The sequence below is a fragment of the Topomyia yanbarensis genome, chromosome 2 (genome assembly GCF_030247195.1).
Source record: "Topomyia yanbarensis strain Yona2022 chromosome 2, ASM3024719v1, whole genome shotgun sequence".
NCBI classification, from domain to species: domain Eukaryota; kingdom Metazoa; phylum Arthropoda; class Insecta; order Diptera; family Culicidae; genus Topomyia; species Topomyia yanbarensis.
The window spans coordinates 98,521,510-98,542,005 of NC_080671.1; the positions used below are offsets into that span (position 1 = coordinate 98,521,510).

The window sequence follows — 20,496 nt, forward strand, 5'->3', positions numbered from 1 at the left end:
AAATCCATTGTATAACGTGTTGGTTTACTGTAGATTGTCTAACTATTTTACATAAAACACCATGCGCCTCCATATCAGCAACAAAGCTTCAAAATCTCCTTAAACCTTTTTGCGCACCTAGGCGCAGAACGAGACAATGATATTCGAAAAGTAGAGGTTATTTCCCATAGAATGTATACTATGTGACCGTTCCGAAATTTGTACAGAATACATTAGTGAAAAAAGTATTTTTGATCTGACCACCTCACACATATTTAAACTAGAAAGTCATAGTTCCAAGCGAATTTACCAAATGTATATTGTTTACTGACCAAGTTCTTTCGTTCCTCTACACAATGAAACTAGTTGTGCTAAAATCGGACCAAAATCAAAAGAGCAACATGCATTTGAAGTGAACAGAGCAATGGTGGTTTCGGAAATGAAAATCATTAAAAAGTCTGGACTTTGCTACGTTTAAATTCATGTTAAAAATCGTTTTCTTATCCAATGATCATAACATTTTGAATATACATCATTCAGTACATGCGAAATTTAGGAAAAATTTAAAATATCAATATTTCAAAAATAATTTTTTGAGGTTTTGGCCAGTCTCCAGCCACTGTGCGGCGCCGGCCAGGCACGAATGTAGATCGCGTAAGGAAAGGGAAGGAATGTTAGTCTGATACTTGCTTTTGCGAGATGCCGTATATACTGTGCACTCTACAAGTACCACGGATATTTATTAGTAGGTATACTATCGCTATAAGCATAACTGTTCCATGTGCTATGGGATTCCATATACACATGGGATAATTATGCGTAGAGCGGCAATATAGGGGTGCGATTTTTCTTCATGTTATAGTTATTTTCCATCAGCCTATTTCCGCTACGAAGCCACAGATCAACACCGGATAGGTGACTCCACTATCTGAACTAGATATCGATCCACCACTCATGGACAGAAGATCATCGGCTTACTTCCCATTCAAAGGAAGACTTGACCACAGATTTTTTCACCTCAGAAAAATATCAACAACCTCGGCTGGGATTGAACCCAAACCAATTGGGATGGGTGGGGGTCACGCTTACCACTCATCCACCGGCACCGTCACATGCCAGATCGTGTACAGATTTTCAGAAACTGAATCGATATTTCTATTGCATTTGAAACCAAATGGTATTATACCCGATGGACATTAGAATTGTTTAGAGCTCTTCCAATTGACAAGAAAACTATTAAAAAGCGTCCAATTTTAACTTCTAGACAAATTTCAGAAAAAGCAATTCCCAAAATTCGCAATAATTCGGGTGTAGAATAACGTTGAACAGAATATTTAGCAAAGTTATGTATTAATTCTTTTTTTCTCCAAGTCTCCCGTTGAAGTTATTTGTAAAATAATTATCAAGGATTACAATTCGGTACTCAAATCACAATAACAAACGCCGTATTTGTTTCATTCATTCTGTTCTCTACGGAATTTTCTACTCCTGACGTCTGTAAAATATTTTATTCCTACTATTCAATGAAATGATCAGAGTTGGCATTTTTAAGCTCAAATACTAATTTCATTGGGAACTTTAAACAACTAATCAGTTTTTTAAACCTCGAGTTCTATATTGTAAGGTCGAATTTCTAGATTGGTGATTACAAAAAAGTTTCGCGCATCTTTAAAGAAAATCTGCACATAGGTATTCCAACATTTGGAAAATGAGCAATCGTGTCAAAAAACAACTTATAATTCGAGAAAGTGTAATACTTCCACTGGTTTCGATAAGTTCATTTGTTCCGAACTAATTAACCATCCTAGAATAGTTGATGATCCTGACGCTGAACGAAATATTGATAAGTGTTTTAAATTCACTTGTTCCCATCTTTATTTTCACTAATTAGCGATGAATCACACATACCTTACAGAGTAACGACTATATCGAAATTATAGTGCGTTGGGTAATGCCGCCAAACTCGTTGGATAACGAAAACTAGCAAGTAGGCTAACGTCGACTTGGAAGACGGTTACCGCACCTTCAACTTCAACAACTCTTCGACGGACAAGAAATATATCCAAAACACACAAAACTGGTTAAAGGCGAGTCTCGTCGAATACAACTTCCACGTATCACTTTCACTTGTGCGGCGCGCGCCGGAGTCAACAACGGGTCGGTTGTAGTTACGGAACACAGGCAAACACACAGAGCAAACCCGATTCGGTAATAATTTTTGTGCAACTGACCGTTTCACCGAAAGCACAATTCCACTTTTCTGATCGCTACTGCTTTTTCATATTTGTGAGCTATATAATTGTTCCACTAAATGTGCAAATCTCTGCAACTCCAGAAGATCCACCGAGGCAATCGAAAATTGAACAAAGTGTGAAATAGTGAACCGCTCAAAACGATCAGCTCAGGGCCGCGGCCAATTACGATCCGAACGCTCGCGCAGTTTCCTGACAACTGACTGGATGACTGGGTGACTTACTGACGGTGGCTCAGCAGCTGGACATAGCGGACCGTCGCTTGCGTATATACGTTCGCTGTTTGCTGGATTGTAAGTAGGTATGCATAACCAGCTCTCAATCGGTTTTGTTTCATCATCGCTACGTGTGCATGTGAGTGTCCGTCCTACTGCGGTGAATCGGCAATTTGCTTCCTCGTCATACGCAAACAAACAGGGGGCACTATGCTATCAGCAAAACCTCAGCGGTGGAGTGCTTTTTTTGCACGGATACATCACGACGTCTTGTGACCTTAAAAAATTGGTACCCCCCTGGCGATGTTGCAAAATTGTTCTTCACCTGGCGCATCGCGTTGTCATTCGATGATTTTACAGAGCGACCTGTGGTGATAAGAAAATTGTCTGCGCCTGACCTATCAGGTATATGTTCTTGATGTTGCCTCATTCTGTATTCAGGTCGGCGTCCGAAGGAAGATGCATGGCACTTACACATTCTGCCTTTGTGGTGCTACGGAGTGTGCTCTTGATGCTGCGGTTGACCTTGCGATGATGCTTCTGAGGGAAAGTGTACTTGAAATTTACTAGCGTTCAAACTAGTAGGATATGAGACGAACGAAAATGTTTCGGCTTGAATTGAATTGTTCCTACGGGCTTTAATATTTTTGTCAGCTCCGTAGCCAGAAGTTTGCTTCAGGGGGGACATTTAATGCATAAATGTATTTTGGTGAGCTGAAATTACTGAACACTGAATGAAAATTTGAAAGATTCTTAGTGAAAACTTCCAAAATAAAGATAAAAGAAATTGAAAAATCTGAAAGTATGGTCCCAGACTCACGAAAGACTATAACATATCGTTGAAATACTCACTTTGAATGTGATTTTGGTTATTCATTTATAACGTGAGTTAAAAAAAAAACAACGGACATACACATATACCCCGTAAGGGATTTTTAGTGACACTTTTTACTATCATTTATATCAATTTTAAGCGGTGATTTTGTTTTTCCCATAATCTTCGATGCATTTTTTGATGGAATTGAGGATATCACTGCATTTGGCTCACTTTTTGAAACCCCTGGGTTATAATGGGTTAATATTTTCCATAATCAAGCAGCTTATGTTAGATTCAAGAGAAATTTTAGAATGGTGTAGAAGTGGTACAAAATGTGAAATACAGCGAGAAACTTATTCTATCAGACCCGATTTTGTCTACCTGCGGTTTTGTCAACCTCATTGAAAAGCCATTTGATGGAATCTAGCAGACGAACCAAGTCAAATTCTAGAAAATCCTTTCTTCCTGCGCTATTTTCTGCGGGAACAAGCTTGCAATATGTATTATTAGATGACATAATTAAATAAAACAATTAACTTCACTATTAGATTTTCTTGAACGCCTTAGAACGTGCATGATCCTCTATTACACATATCCAGCGAGTGTGGGCTCTATCCCCAAATTCAAGTTTTCTGAAGAACCAAACCCTAGTAACAATAGAGGTTTTATGGCACTCTTGAAGCCCTTCTTGAAACTCAGAATGTACTTGTAGTATGCTATAAAACTAGAAATGCTACTTGGAAAGTTCAGTCGGTCTCTCGTACGGCTTTCCCACTACACTGAAGTCTTTTTATGCGGTTTTTATGCGACTTTTTTATGCGAATTTTCAAAGTTATGCGGTTTTTTAGGCGGATTTCCAAAGTTATGCGGTTTTTTATGCGGATTTTCAAAGTTATGCGGTTTTTTTATGCAGTACGTATGTACAAGTCCAGCCTACTGAATTTTGTCGTGTTTTATCAGCCTTCCTATAGAAACATGGTGACATCGGATAAAACACGGTAAACTGCAGATCTGTAGCCCGGAATGCCGAAAGTGCGACCAGATAAATTTACAAAGAACCAGGAAGAGATCGTCGACTTCAGAGCAGACCCCGCAGTCGCAGGTTGTGTTCTATCTAAAAAGGTGTGCGTGAGTTCAAGGAGACAGGTGAATGGCGTCCCAAGATCCTGTAATCTGGAAACCTAAAATACACTCGGTCATGATTCGAAGCACCGAACAATTCGGCCCGATGATGATTATCACGACAACAATTTGGAGAAGTCTTTAAATTTTGTTTGAATTAAATGAAATGTTTCATGTCGGAAGAAAAAATACGAATTCTAGCAAAACCTTAGGATATAGTTTTCGCTAAGTTTAGGGCAATATTTATTTAGAATGGACCAACTGGAGTTGCAGAACTAATTTTTTGAGAAGCGCTTTGACAGAATCACTCACTACAATTGCAGACTAGACGGGAAATGTTACCTACTAAAACGCTGCTTAATGTTTGGGCCGTGATTTTGATTGTGATATCGAATGTATAGGAGAACCGGGGGCTATTAAGACCGTGGGGACAGACAGCCTTGATTTCTTAGAAAATCGTGACTTTCTAACTGCCGAGCATATTGGTAGAACCGCTATTCTGAAACATACATTTCGACAGCTGAATCACATTCTTCAGTTTTTTTTAGTAAGGAGTAACGTGTTTAATTTTTTTTGCCATGGCGTCATCCTCAAAACAAAAATCGTTAAAACCGTGATTAAAGCAACAAATAAAAGTGAAAAAATAACAGGTAAGCGATTTGGAAAGCTCGAGGCTCCTATTTGATAGAATGATTTTTGTTTGGGTGAAAACACAGGTTTTTTTAAGACGCTCACAATTTTTATGCGAAATCAGCGTACGGGACTATTCAGGTTCAACTGAGAAAGCTTGGAAAAGTGGCCATCTTGGAAAACGAAAAAAGCATTTTTTTTCTTACACCGTTGGAAAAATCTTCATGAAAATCAATCAATAGTACTTTATTAATGCCACAAATACATTGATTCATTTTCATGAAGATTTTTCCAAAGGTGTGAGAAAAAAATTGCTTTTTTCGTTTTCAAAGATGGCCACTTTTTGAGGCGTTCTCAGTTGAACCTTAAAACCGTCAATTCTATCAACCACCATTCAGCGGTTTGCAGCTACGCACACGATTGTCACGCCATAGCCAAGAAAATACATGATGCGCCAATCGATAGCTGTGACTAATCAGATTAGTTTTTTTTACGAAATTAGTTTTATTTTCCTTCTTAATGGGTGTCTACGATAACGATTTCATAGGCAAACATGATTCATTTCTAAATAAATTAAAAATGACGGTCTGAATTACCCCGTTGAGGACCGAATTACCTCTAAATTGTAGAAGGCTGGATAAATGTAGTTTTTCAAATCGTTGCCTAGTGGGGCAAATGTGCTTTTATGGCTCCAAAATGTAGCTGAGGTTTCAAACTAACAATTAGGACCTTTAACTAATAAGTTCTATCATATCCGCCACAATGATCAATCAGCAAACGACGATGTCAATTACACAATATGTATCCCACTTCCTACCTTTTTCCTTTACTTACATAAGAGGGGAGCAAGCCGCCCCTAAATACGGCTTTCCTTTCCCCCACTAACATGTGACATGTAAATAAAAAAAAATGAATTATCGGCCTCGTTAAGCTAAAGCATTTGGGCCTAAATAAACGTATTTAAGATAAAAAAAAGATAATAAGTTCTATCACATTTACTTACTTAAAAAGCCGACTTGCTTAGGTAGGTTCTAATAGCTCCGGGTTCCCCTACGGTTCAGAGGTGATGGCGCGGATAATTCATGATCGCGTGTGCACGAGTGTTCATATAATCGCACTTGATGCTGCGTTATAAAATTTATAAAAATAATTTTGTCCTAAAATGATTACTTAATCTCTGAGGCGTTTTCATGTTTGCGAGATTGCAAGCGTATGTTTGCGTGGATGATCGCGAAGGATTCGAGCGTTTTTATGTTAACGTGATTGATCGCGTAAACCTTTTGTATATCGCGTGTGCTAGTGTGTATGTAACTGTCGCATGTATAAATTAGATTGTATAACCGTGTGGTTTATTCGTATATTCGCGCGAGTTCTTGAAAGATCGCGCGGACCGCGAGTCCGATGTTTAATTTTGAGTATGAGGTTCACATGTTAGAAGACAATGTGTTCCCCTTTGCCACTAGAACTCCTGTTAATGTCACCCTGAAACTTATTGTCCAGTGTATATGAACGTCATTTTTTGAGAATGGTCTATTTGAAGGCATGGACCTAGGCGGCTGCGACCGAGAGTAGAGCTTCCCAGATGTGGTCGATTAATGATTCCCTGGGTTTATAAATTCGTAAGTACAACCGCATTGACTTGATCGCCGGAGTGTTTTTAAGTAAGTGAGAAAACGGGCGTAACTATGTGTGAATGATCGCGATTGCATGTTCGAGCGTGTAACATGATTTGTATTAATGCAAAGGCGCAAGCGTTTCTATGTTAGCTGTTTGATCACGTAGGTGTTTTATGTCGCGTATGCTAGTGTGTTTGAATTCTGTTATATACACGGTTATATATTCGCGTGGGCTTTTAAATGTTCGCGTCGGCCGTCTTTGAATATACGGTTCAGATGATGGAAGAAAGTGAGCTCCCCTTTCTCACTGGAGTTTTCGCCTGAGACTTGAATTCTAGTGTATATAAGTTAAGTATTTCAGAATTCTCTAGCAGAAGCTTCAAGCCTTTGCTGATTGGTGTAACACGAACCGCGTGTATGAGAACTTGAAGAAGTACTCGGTAATATCACTTTTACGGAAGAAGGATTCGATTTATTTCAAATACCGTCTACTAGAAACAGAAATCGAACGAGTCAGTCACGCGAAGGAACTGGGAATGATTCTTGATTTTCCACTTTATACAGTTGGTAAAGCGTTTCGAGTACTGGGATGCATTTTCAGGATAAACAAAAAAATTCCGGATACTTATTGTCTCAAATCGCTGACCTGCTCTTTATCACGAAGATTGCCCTGATGTGTGGAGCCCAAACTACAATAAAGGCGTTGAAAGAATTGAAACTGTACAGCTTCGCATTTTACTTTTCGCGCATCGTAGATTGCCATGGAGTGATCCTGCACTCAGGCAAAAAATGCAGCGATTTTCATAGAAACATCGTATAATTTCTAGCCACATGTAGCATGCATGGAAATCATAAGATTATCTTATGAAACGGCATTTATTTTGTCAAATCGGTTTGCTATGATTTCATGTTCCATAAGGCATCTTTGATTTATCATAAGACAATATTATACATTTGTCTTATGTTTATGATAATCATAAGATGCTCGTATGAAATTCAAACAACTGGCATATGCTATACCGTATAAAATGTTAAGATAATCATAAAAGTCGTATGTTTTTCATATTAATCTTATGAAAACATAGTTTTGTTACTTTTCTATATATCATAAGATAAATCTTATGAATTTCGCTATACGGATCCAATATGGCGACTGTGCTTGGCTTAATTTCATGTTTATTTTATATTGGCCTTGTAAGACAAGGGGGTTTTCGGGGTCGCTGATTCCGATTCTGGCGTTGAAAATGTGTGACCCAAAAACCCCCGTGAATCGGGTTTTATACTGACTGTAACAAAATTTGCCAATTTCGTTAAAAATGGCTGCCATTGTGTAGCCGCCATTTTGAATTTTCAAATTCTGTTATGAGAATCGCAATCAGCAACCTCAAAAACCACATAAGCTATTTTTATGCTAATTGAAGTTATCCCTGTCTCTCAGAATCTTTTATAGACCAACGTAATAATAAACTCCACTTTTGCATGTTTTGATAGTTTTTTTTTAAAAACGACCTACGAAAAATTCTGCAAAAAATCTATTATTTAGTTCAATGTTAGAGACACTTGCACAACAAATTTTAGATCTCTAGGACTTTTGGTTCAGACACAGCCGAATTTATTGTAAAAAAACGCGATTTTCGAGTTTTAATTGTTAAATTGAAAATTACGTTCTCTGGTTGTATTGAGGCAAATACTTTAGTTTCTTCAAAACTCTTTTCTGATATTTATAGTTTATATTCCTTCTAATCCTGTTGAAATTAATGTTGTAATTTTTGACGAATCAATTGAATCTCATGAAATTCTTAATCATGGATCAGGAGTAATTAAAAATAGAAGCATTCCTTCTGTTCAGGTATTACATAGTGAACGCCAGTATATAAAAAAAATCATTGAAAATAATAATTCAAAATTCATCACATCTACTGCTGTACGCGTCACATTTTCTGGATCTGCTCTTCCAGATTTTTTGTACGTAAATAATGTAATATTGGGAGTTCGTATTTTTACTCCTAAAGTAATGCACTGTGATCATTGCCAACTTTTCGGTCACACTGAAAAATTTTGCTCAAATAAAATTAAATGTGAAAAATGTGGTGATAATCATACCACTTGCTCCAGATGAAAAATGTATTTTATGTAAAGGTAGGGTAAAGTGCCTATTTTCACCATGCTATGTAAGGTGCCTCACTAAATCGTTAATTTCTCGCCCTACAATCAATGGAATGCGCAAAAATTGACGTGGAAGAAGCAATGTTCATCTCGGACCAAAGAAAAACTTAATTCCATAAAATTCAATCATTTTCAATCCAAAAGAATTACCTTCATTTAAACCTTCACTATCTAGTGATATTCCTGGTTTTCAAAAAATAATTCTGAGAATAATCTGTCTGATTCTAATGATTCTAAATCTTTGATACATGACATTTTATAAAAGATAATTGATTTATTAGGGTGTAACGATTTTTGGAAAAAAATATAAATCAATCTCGTTCTTATGATCACATCACTATTGAGTAAGATATCCTCTTTTTTGCCGCTCATTGTTCAATTATTTTCGAATTAATAATGACTTCACAAAAAATAATAATTATTTCAACTTTCTTCAATGGAATTGTAGAAGTATTATTCCAACAATAGATCATTTGAAATCATTAATTTTTAATAACAACGTAGATATTTTTTGTATTTGTGAAACTTGGTTAATTCATTCAATTTTTTTCCACATTCCTTCATTCAATATTATAAGAAAAATAGAAATTTAGCTTTTGGTGGTATTATGATTGGCATTCGTCATAATATTGAATATTATTCTCTTGAACTTCCTTCTTCTAATTCGATTGAATGCGTTAGAATAACAATTAAAATAAATAATTCCAAATTTTCTATTTAGTTTCTCATTTTCTGAACTTAAAAATGTACTTTGTACTGTTCCCGAACCATGCTTCATACTAGGGGATTTTAATGCTCATAATTTTTCTTGGGGTTGTGACAGGGAAGATGGCAGAGGTCTCATTCTTTTAGATATTATTGATGAATTACATTTATCAGTTTAAAATAACGGTTCTCCAACCAGAATAGCTGTTCCCCCAGCTAAAAATTCTGCAGTTGATATTTCTTTATGTTCCGGACCATGCATTTGTATTGTTCTTGGAAAACAATTGATGACTTAAATGATATTGACCATTTACCAATATCAATAAATTATCAATATACAACTAATTTAAATCACTCTGTTGAACACATCATGTTTGATTTGACAAAAAATATTGATTGGACCAAATTCTCTAATTTAGTTTCATCTTCATTGGAATATTTTGATTATTCATTAAATCCTCTTAATAATTACAAATTGTTTTGTGATATATTATTTCAAAATTTATTATAAGCTCAAATCAAACGCCATTCAAATTCTAATATTAATAGAAAATCTCCCACATTTTGGTGCGATTCTGAATTTTTGTCTCTTTTAAATTCAAAATCAGTAGCGTTTAAACATCTGGTTTAATCAACGATTATTTAATCTATCGTAAAATGGAAGCTATGTTTACACGCACAACTAAATTTAAAAAACGTAATTATTGGCGAAATTTCGTTCACAATCTTGATAAAAATTCTTCAATGTCCACTCTATGGTCGACTGCTAAGAGGCTACGCAATTGTACTTTTTCTACATCTTCTAACTCAGAATATTCAGAAAATGGGGTAGAGCTATTTGCATCAAAAGTTTGTCCTGATTATGTTCCTTCTAATACAAAAATATTCACTCAACTATTTTCTAGTCCGTTTCCTCATTTTGGTTCGCCTATTTCATTGCAAGCATTGCAACTATGCTTTATCTACCAGTAATAATAATTCTCTTGGTTTAGATAAAATAAAATTTATAGTGCTTTCTAATTTACCTGAAGATGGAAAAATACATTTAGTAAATTTATTTAATGTTTTTATAACACAAAATATTTTACCTAATGATTGGCGCGAAATTAAGATTGTAAGTATTTTCAAATCTGGTAGGAATCCATCTTTAGTTGATAGTAGACGTCCTATTAGTTTACTTTCTTGTATACGTAAATTGCTAGAAAGAATTATTCTAAATCGTCTTGAAATATGGGCAGAACGAGAACAAATTTTATTCACAATACGGTTTTCGAAAAGGAAGACGTACTAGGGATTGTACTTTCCTTTTAGCATCCCAAATTCAACTTTGTTTCAATAGGAAAGAAGACATGGTAGCTACAATTTTGAATATTTCAGGAACTTTTGATTCAGTATTTATACATAATCTATGTTTGAATTTGCAGTTCCTTCTGTAATTGTTAATTTTCTTAACAATCTTTTCTCCTTCAAAACTATGCACTTTTGTTTAAATGATTCAATTAAACTATCTCGATATAGTTATTTTGGCTTGCCTCAAGGATCTTGTTTAAGCCCCTTTATACACAAGCGATATAACCACTTCTATTCCCAATGGATGTATTTTTTATCAATTTGCAGATGATAAGGTGCTTTCAGTTGTAGGAAAAGATAAGGTCGTTATTCAAAATTTTATGCAGATAGCGTTAGATTGGAAAAATGATCTCTTGATAATGGATTCACTTTTTCAATTTCTAAAACTCAATATATTATTTTCTCCCGAAAACGTACATTTCCAAATTATACGAAATCATGAAGGTTGATGAATATGAATATCTAGGTATTTGGTTTGATAGTAAACTTACGTGGAAAAACATATTAACTACCTTCTTAAAACTTGTAATACAAGAATAAATTTCATGAGAAGCATTACTGGCACTTGGTGGGGTGCTTCTCCTTCTGATATGATAATGCTTTATAAAACTACTATTTCATCAGTTTTAGAATATGGTTCCTTCACTTTTGGATCCACTACAAACTCACACCTTTTAAAATTAGACAAAGTTCAAATTCGTTGTATAAAATATGTTTAGGTTTAATTTTTTTTTTTTCAATTTGTTTATTTGATAAGGCACGTATGCGTTAGCTTAAAGGTGCCATTTTTTCATTGTTTTACATTTTGAATTTCTTAAAACTAGGGGGATACACATTTCAATATTATTTTGTTTTATATAATAAAACTAAAAAAAAAACTACAGCTAACTTATACATATAAAAGAGGGTATAGTATAATATTCGTAAGATTTGAGGGACGGGTCATTTGTGTGTTCTTTGTATAGTAATTCACTTTATGATTTTTAGAAGGGAGATTGTAGAAAAAATAATTATTAACTAAGCGGAACATTTTACAAGCTTATTAACTAGAGATAACTAGAAAGAGTGGTTCAAGATTAAGGGGAATTAATTAGGACTATTTTAAAGTAGTGGTACTGTTGCGCATTTCTTAACGAGATTAAATATTGTTCAACTAAAACTAGAAGATAGGGGGGCACATAAATTTTGGGAAGATATTCAAGGGGAGAAGGGGGTGAAGTCATACATCTGTGTATCAGAGACATGGGAGGGTGGGTGGACAAGGCTGAAGGGGGGGGGGGGGGGGTGAGATATAAACTTTCAGTTTCCGGCATCAGGAATTAACGGCCAGGATTACAGATTCGAACGGATGTATCAAGTATTGGGACGCCGGGCGGTTTTCCTCGAGCCGGCAGGGGTTCCTCCAGACGATTTCGTAGTACGGCTCAGATACGGATCGGGAACACACCGCGCTGCGCGTGTGATGTTGTACTGTAGATCTCGTGTTGTTGGTTCATTCGACAGATGTTTTGTCTCGTCTTGGAGTCGTATCAAACCATCGTTGGGGTACGGTAGGCGGAAGAGGGCACTTCTGGGAATGATAAGAGAAAAGATAGGGGCATTTAAATTTGGATATTGATGGTTTTGAGGAACGTGTATATAAGGGACATGTAGAGAATATCGCGGCTTGCTAGTACATCTCGAACCGGGACATTGGGTGATCTTCCTCGGGCCCGAAGGGAATCGAATAGTTGAGATCTGGCAGAACAGTACTCGGCACATGCCCAGACAGCATGTTCGATTTCGTGATAACCGTTGCCACAAGCGCAGATACCGCTATCCACGAGCCCAATACGCCGGAGATGTGCGTCCAGCGTGTAGTGATTGGACATGAGCCGAGACATCACGCGAATGAAATCCCGACCCACATCCATCCCTCTGAACCAAGGTTTCGTCGATACCTTAGGGATTATCGAATGTAGCCACCTTCCCAGTTCACCATTGCTCCATGATGTTTGCCAACTTTCGAGGGTTCTCTGATGAGTAATACTGAAAAATTCGCTGAAGCTAATTGGTCTTTCATATATGTCACCTTGTAAAGCGCCCGCCTTAGCTAAAGAGTCCGCTTCTTCATTACCTGGAATGGAGCAATGCGAGGGAACCCAAACTAAGGTAATCTTGTACGATCTTACAGACAAAGCACGCAGGCGCTCCCAGATTTTCCCCAGAAAATATGGAATGTGCTTTCTAGGTTTCATTGAACGGAGAGCCTCGATTGAGCTGAGGCTATCCGAGACAATAAAGTAATGATCGGTGGGCAAAGTATCAATGATCCCAAGGGTATACTGAATAGCAGCAAGTTCTGCGACGTAAACTGAAGCAGGATCATTGAGTTTGAATGAGGCGGTGAGGTTTTGATTGAATATACCGAAGCCAGTGGAGCCGTCGAGGCTTGACCCGTCGGTGTAAAACATCTTGTTGCAGTCGACTTCTCGAAATTTACTATGAAAGATGCTTGGGATCACTTGCGGGCGTATGTGATCCGGGATTCCACGAATCTCGTCTTTCATGGATGTGTCAAAGAAAACAGTTGAATCAGAAGCATGAAAGAGATTGACACAGTTGGGATAGTATGAAGAAGGATTGATATTTTGTGCCATGTAATCGAAGTACAAGGACATAAATCGGGTTTGAGAATTGAGCTCGATAAGCCTTTCGAAATTTGCAATTACTAACGGGTTCAAGATATCGCATCGGATGAGCAATCGATAGGAGAGTTCCCAAAATCGATTTTTCAGCGGAAGGACGCCCGCCAGCACTTCTAAACTCATCGTATGTGTCGAGTGCATACAACCCAAAGCAATACGCAAACAACAATATTGGATTCGCTCTAGTTTGATGAAATGTATGTTCGCAGCGGAGCGGAAACAGAAACTCCCGTACTCCATCACCGACAATATTGTTGTTTGGTACAGCCTGATCAGGTCTCCTGGGTGGGCACCCCACCATGTTCCGGTTATTGTACGGAGAAAGTTGATCCTTTGCTGGCACTTCTGTTTCAGATACCTAATGTGACATCCCCAGGTTCCTTTAGAGTCGAACCAGACCCCGAGATATTTGAAAGTTGAAACCTGAGCAATAGTTTGACCCATTAATTGAAGCTGTAGTTGCGCTGGTTCACGCTTCCTTGAAAATACGACTAGCTCAGTTTTCTCCGTGGAGAACTCGATACCTAGCTGGAGGGCCCAAGCAGACAAATTGTCCAAGGTATCTTGCAATGGTCCTTGCAGATCGACGGCTTTGGGACCTGTAATAGAGACCACACCGTCATCTGCAAGCTGCCTTAGCGTGCAGGAATTGACAAGACATTCGTCAATGTCATTCACGTAAAAGTTATAGAGAAGGGGGCTTAGACATGAGCCCTGGGGAAGACCCATGTAGCTAATTCGTGATGTCGATAAATCACCATGCGAAAAATGCATATGTTTTTCAGACAGCAAGTTTAGCAAAAAGTTGTTTAGAGTCGGTGAAAGACCATGCTGGTGCAGCTTCTCAGAAAGAATTTTGATAGAAACTGAGTCAAAAGCCCCCTTTATATCTAGGAAAACTGATGCCATCTGCTCTTTGCTAGCATAAGCCATTTGAATTTCTGTTGAGAGCAACGCAAGACAATCGTTCGTCCCTTTGCCTTTGCGGAAACCAAATTGTGTATCTGACAGTAAGCCATTTGCTTCAACCCAATTATCGAGGCGAAACAAGATCATTTTCTCGAACAACTTTCGGATACAGGACAGCATTGCAATCGGTCGATACGAGTTGTGGTCGGAGGCTGGTTTTCCTGGTTTTTGAATGGCGATGACCTTCACTTGCCTCCAGTCATGAGGGACAATATTACCCTCAAGAAACTTATTAAATAAATTCAACAAGCGTCTCTTGGCAGAGTCTGGCAGATTCTTTAACAAGTTAAATTTGATTCTGTCTGGCCCTGGGGCTTTATTGTTACATGATAAGAGAGCAAGTGAGAGCTCCACCATCGAAAACGGTGTTTCGTTCGCGTTATTGTGAGGGGACGCGGCGCGGTAGATCTTCTGTGCCGGGGCGGAATCCGGACAAACCTTCTTGGCAAAATCGAATATCCAACGGTTTGAATATTCCACGCTCTCATTGGTACTGTTTCGGTTTCGTAAGCGCCGGGCCGTACTCCAAAGAGTGCTCATCGATGTTTCTCTCGTTAGTCCGTCGACGAACCGGCGCCAGTAGCTACGTTTTTTGGCTTTTATCAAACTCTTCATGCGCGTTTCCGCCATCGCGTACTGTCGGTAGCTAGCTGGCAGCCCGTCGTCCCGGAAGGTCTTATACGCAGCGGCCTTCTCCGCGTACACGTCTGAGCACTCTTTGTCCCACCATGGATTGGGAGGACGCCCGCGTGAATTCGCGTCTGGTACGCGTTTAGTCTGAGCTTGAATCGCGGTATCGAGAATCAAGCCAGCCAGGAACCCGTACTCTTCCTCCGGAGGAAGCTCTTGTGTCGATTCTACTTTTTCGGATATCGCGGACGCGTAGCTCTTCCAATCAATATTTCGTGTGAGGTCATACGAAACATTGATTGTATTCGGTGGCCCTGAACCGTTAGCAATATTAATTACGATTGGCAGATGGTCGCTGCCGTGGGGATCAGAGACTACCTTCCACATGCAATCTAACCGCAGCGATGTCGAGCAGAGGGACAGATCTAAGGCGCTCGGTCGCGCTGGAGGGACAGGAATCCGTGTCATTTCACCCGTATTCAAAATAGTCATATTGAAGTTGTCGCAAAACTCATGGAGTAGGGTAGATCGATTATCGTCATGAAGGCAACCCCATGCCGTGCCGTGGGAGTTAAAGTCACCTAAAACTAGCCTCGGTGCGGGGAGGAGTTCCGCAATATCGCAAAGCCGTCGGTGGCTAACTGAGGCTCTAGGGGGGATGTAGGTGGAAGCAATGCAAAGTTCTTTGCCTTTAATTCTGGTTTGGCAAGCGACAACTTCAATGCCTGGTGTCGAGGGGAGGTCGATCCGATTGAAAGAATAGCACTTTTTGATCCCCAAAAGTACTCCTCCGTAAGAGTCTTCTCGATCCAAGCGAATAATATTAAAATCGTGGAAGTGTAGGGTTATTTCTGAAGTGAGCCATGTCTCGCATAGGGCAAATGCATCGCATTTCAAATTATTTAGTAAGATTTTAAACGAATCGATTTTCGGGATAATGCTTCTGCAATTCCACTGTAGAACAGTGATTAAATCCTTGACCTCGTTCGATGAATTAGCCATCGAAGGATACAATCGCTGAAAGGAGGGGCCATTTCGCAGTGAACTGCATCAAGAATGTTTTTACTGCGGGGAGAAAGCTTATCAAGATACTTTTAAGGGGGTCAGAAATGTTTAACGCTGTAAGAATACGGTCCACAATGTCAGAGAAATTTATTAAGCCAGCACTGTTTTCTTTCTCTGGCTGAGATATGGGAACACTTGGGGTTTTTGATGTTCCTGGAAGTGCTGGGAACTCCTTTTCTGAGCTCAGGTTACTGAGACCGGGAGCGACTTGCTTCGGTTTTGCACCAGTACTTCCTTGAGTAGTTATTTTAGGGGGACCATGAAGAGACACCTTCTGGCCTTTACGACGAAGCTTGGAAGAGGAAATGTTCTTCCTTTTTCTACTACTTCTAGGCACAGCAGAAGATGTTCCCTCCTGGGGTTCATCACAGTCGCCTTCGTCAGTAGACAAGTTGGTAAAGATGTTCGTAGAGACAGGTGGCGTAGCTATCTTAAGCATTTCTGCAAAAGATCGCTTAGAGCGTCCCTGAAGGGAACGCTTAAGATTTTCCTCGCGCTGTTTGTACGCGGGACATGAAGGGAGATCATGTGGGTTTCCCCCACAGTAGAGGCACTTTTCGACATCTCTACCACAGGAATCATCCGCATGATTCCCACCGCATTTCCCACAGCGGGCTTTATTGCTACAATGGGAGGCTGTGTGTCCCAATTGTTTGCAATTAGTACAGTTCATGACCCGCGGCACAAAGAGGCGAACAGGTAGACGAACCTTGTCAAAAAGGAGGTAATTAGGCAGGGCAGAGCCGGCGAAGGTCACCCGATAAGAGTCTGAGTTGACGTATGTTTTCTTCCCGTCAGCTGCGACTGATGCTGAATGCAAACGTTTGCATTCCAGTATCTTCACTGGCTTAAGCATGGGGTCTTTGAAACAGCCAGTCCCATATTTTAGCAGGTCCTCGCAATTCAGACTCGAATCGGAAACGACCCCACTGACTTCAACCCTGCTAGCTGGAATATACACCCTGTACTCCCTCGTAAAGGGCTCGTATCCAGCAATATCGTTTGCCTGAGTTGAACTGTTAACCACCACCCGAAGCTTATCAGGCCGAATTTTCGATATTTCTGTCACGGCCGAATACCGATCCGTCAGAACTCGAGAAATCTGCAACAGATTCAAACACTTTTTTTCTTTGGTCCGAAAGAAGATCACAAATGGCCCGGTGGCCGAGCTCGGATATACCTTGAGCCGGGGAGCCGATTTTATTTCGACGTCCATCTCACCCTGAGATGAACCGCCGTCAGGGGAAGTCATTTTTGCACGGGCCTATTGCCCAGTGCACGTTATTAAGACAACCAAGAAGGGGAAACGAAAACTAATACTTAGCTTGTGTATGTAACGGTATCCAGACGGCTTACTAGAAGAACACTGTTTCACTTCACTGACCGGCTAACGGTACTCAGAAACAGAAACACACAAGAAGGGAAAAAATACTGAAACCTCAACTAGGCGCAGAGTGTGTAAATAACCTTGAACGCGGATTAACACTATTTGTCGCTATAGAGTGTACGGACCGATGACAAAAGACTTCTATCTCGACTGAGTGCTCGATAACGAATGATGTTTAGGTTTAATGTTACACATGTTAAATCCCTTGAAGTTATTTCTTCTATTCTTCCTCTAAAACTTAGATTTCATGAACTTACCTGTAAATTTTTAACTGAATGTTTATCTACTCTTTTAATTCCTTACAAGTCAAGTATTACAGAAAAAATAATCACCTTCCTATTTTTATTATTCATTTGATATAAATGTTCATTGCACTAAACCATTAATTGACACATCTTTGGTAACACAACTTATCAATATTCCTTCTATTCATTATTCACAATTTGCTCAAACTTTTTTCAATCAGAAAATTATAACTATTAATGAGGAAAATATATATTTTACTGATGGATCAAAGATTGATGAAAAATCGGGATTTGGAATTTATAATTCACAAATTAATTATTTTTTTCGTTGGCGTTCTCCATGTTCAATTTTTATTGCAGAATTAACAGCATTATATTTTACATGTTCAGTTATCAAACTATTAACTCCTCAATCTTATTGCATATGCTCTGACAGTTTTAGTTCTTTATTAGCTTTTAATTCTATAAAATTTAACAGCAAAAAACATCATTTTATATGATTAATTCGAGACCTAATTAACAAAATGAACACAGAAGGATTCTCAATAACATTTGCTTGGGTCCCATCGCATTGTGAAATATATGAGAATGAACAAGCGGATAGGTTAGCTAAATTAGGATCATCAAGAGGTATTTTTTATGATCAAGGAATTCAAGGGAATGAATACTTTCCTTTAATTCGACATAAAATTAATATACTTTGACAACAAGCATGGGATTCTAGCGAAATGGGACGAATGTGCCATTCTATTTTACCAAATGTTAATCGTAAACCTTGGTTTTATGGATTAAATACTGGAAGATTATTTATACAAACAATCTCTCGAATAATATCAAATCACTATTCACGTAAAAGCCATTTATATCGTATTAATATAATTTGTTCTAATTTATGTGAGTGTTTAGAGTCATATGACGATATTGATCATATCATTTTACATTGTTCACGATTTTCATAAACAAGACAACATTTTATTTCTGCCCTGTCTTTTGTAGGAAAATCTATCTTTCATTCTGTTAGAGATGTATTAGCTAATGGAGACTCATCATCATCTTTGAAGTTCTTATGAATTCCTATCTTAAACTTTGATACTTCATAAAATTATATGTTTTTAGACATTTAAAAATGACGCACTGATGGAATGAAATTACACAATCAAGCATTACATTTTACATACATAGGAAGAATGAAGCTTATGTTATGGTTTTATTTAACCGAGTGAGTTAAATTAATTTAAGAATTTATTATATTTATATATTTTGAAAAGATAAGTAGTTTTTTAATCCTTTTTGAGAAGAGATTACAAAATGAAATTTCACTCAAAGGGGCTTTTTCCTACTTCAAAAAAAATTATCAAGTAATAATTCAAATCTAATCTAAAATCAAATCATTAATCTATTAAAGACTGTTTCGTCAATTTTGTTTAATTACAATTAACGTTTCTATAGCATACAGTGAACATGGATAATATCCATTTTCATACGTTTCTTTGGGTTTACTGCCAAACGCACCATAAATGCTTGAAAGGCACGTTGCCAATAAAAAGTGCAATATGCTACATCTATGGTAAAAGAGGAGAGCTGCAATAGCAGGTTCCCTTCACAACAGCTAAGTAGGTCACTATTCAATGTCTAGGACATACTTTATAGCAAAAAGGGAGCGGGCAAACATTGATTCGTGTTTGCATTATTTATTGCTCTCGTTATCTTATTTTGTTTGTGTTTCGATAGTATTGACGTGCTTGGGTTAGAAAGACTCAATCGGCCAATGCAGCGTTTTGCTCCATGTAATTATTCCACGATTTCGAACTCTATTGAAGGTTTACTATGTTGTAACAATGTGCGAGAACACACAGTAGATCCAATCATGTTGCCTCCTCACGATTCGATGCTCGGAAAAAAATTACGCAAAAGTCAAATGAACGACAGTCTAATCAGAAGGTATAAACTGGTTGGCTACCAGAGCCGATGGATTTTGTACAAGTTTACTCACAAAGTTCACCTAGAACGTCCTGTCCTGAATAGTACACAACTGTGAGCACCGTAGCGCAAAATCGCAATGATGTGAACCACCTCCCGAACACCTTATCTCCTCGTACATCCAGAGCAGTTGGAGCAGGATTATCTAGAGGTCGAATGAAGAGTGAAATCGAATGCTTTGGACGTCCTATGACGCGATGCATGCGGGTGCCGTGAACTAGTTTAGAACTACCATTACCGTCAACTGAAGAAATCGGGAAAACGACTGTCGAACGACCGACTGACTGACCGAGCTATATCGCGCACTTTCATACAAATAAAAGCAGTTCGCGCAATTCCCCGGTTGGAGGCAAGTTAAAGCAAAAAAAAATAAAACAAGACGATGCTATCAGTGAAATGCTTCTTATCACCAGTCCCGTCACCCAGCTGACCCGAACTCCCCCTTAACGAAGCACGTTTCCCATGCCGTACGCGTTACAGCCTGGGAAGGTAATATACCCCGATGGAGCAACGTTGCTTGAGCGCCGAGTCAGGCGAGTGCCGAGAACAGCGTCAAGTAGCGGTTGTTGTGCAATCTTCAAGGTTAGTCGACTGCACGGGGTGGCAACTGAAGAGTTGCACGGGAAGTGACAATAAATAATTTTGGTTCCTTCCTTGTTATCAGTTTTGTTTGACTGTAAA

General features: G+C 38.5%; 1 protein-coding gene across 4 annotated transcripts in view; it reads right to left on the reverse strand.

Moving 5' to 3' along the window:
* LOC131678948 (ATP-citrate synthase) overlaps window positions 1-20,496 on the reverse strand; it is a 151,098-nt gene that overhangs the window by 59,470 nt on the left and 71,132 nt on the right. Inside the window, exon 1 of one of the 4 annotated variants that reach the window (XM_058959405.1) lies at window positions 1,888-2,438. The exons of the other annotated variants lie outside the window; for them this stretch is intronic. The gene's annotated coding sequence lies outside the window, so the exon portion shown is untranslated. Of the gene's footprint in view, window positions 1-1,887; window positions 2,439-20,496 lie in introns of those variants that run through there. 4 annotated transcript variants of the gene reach the window in all.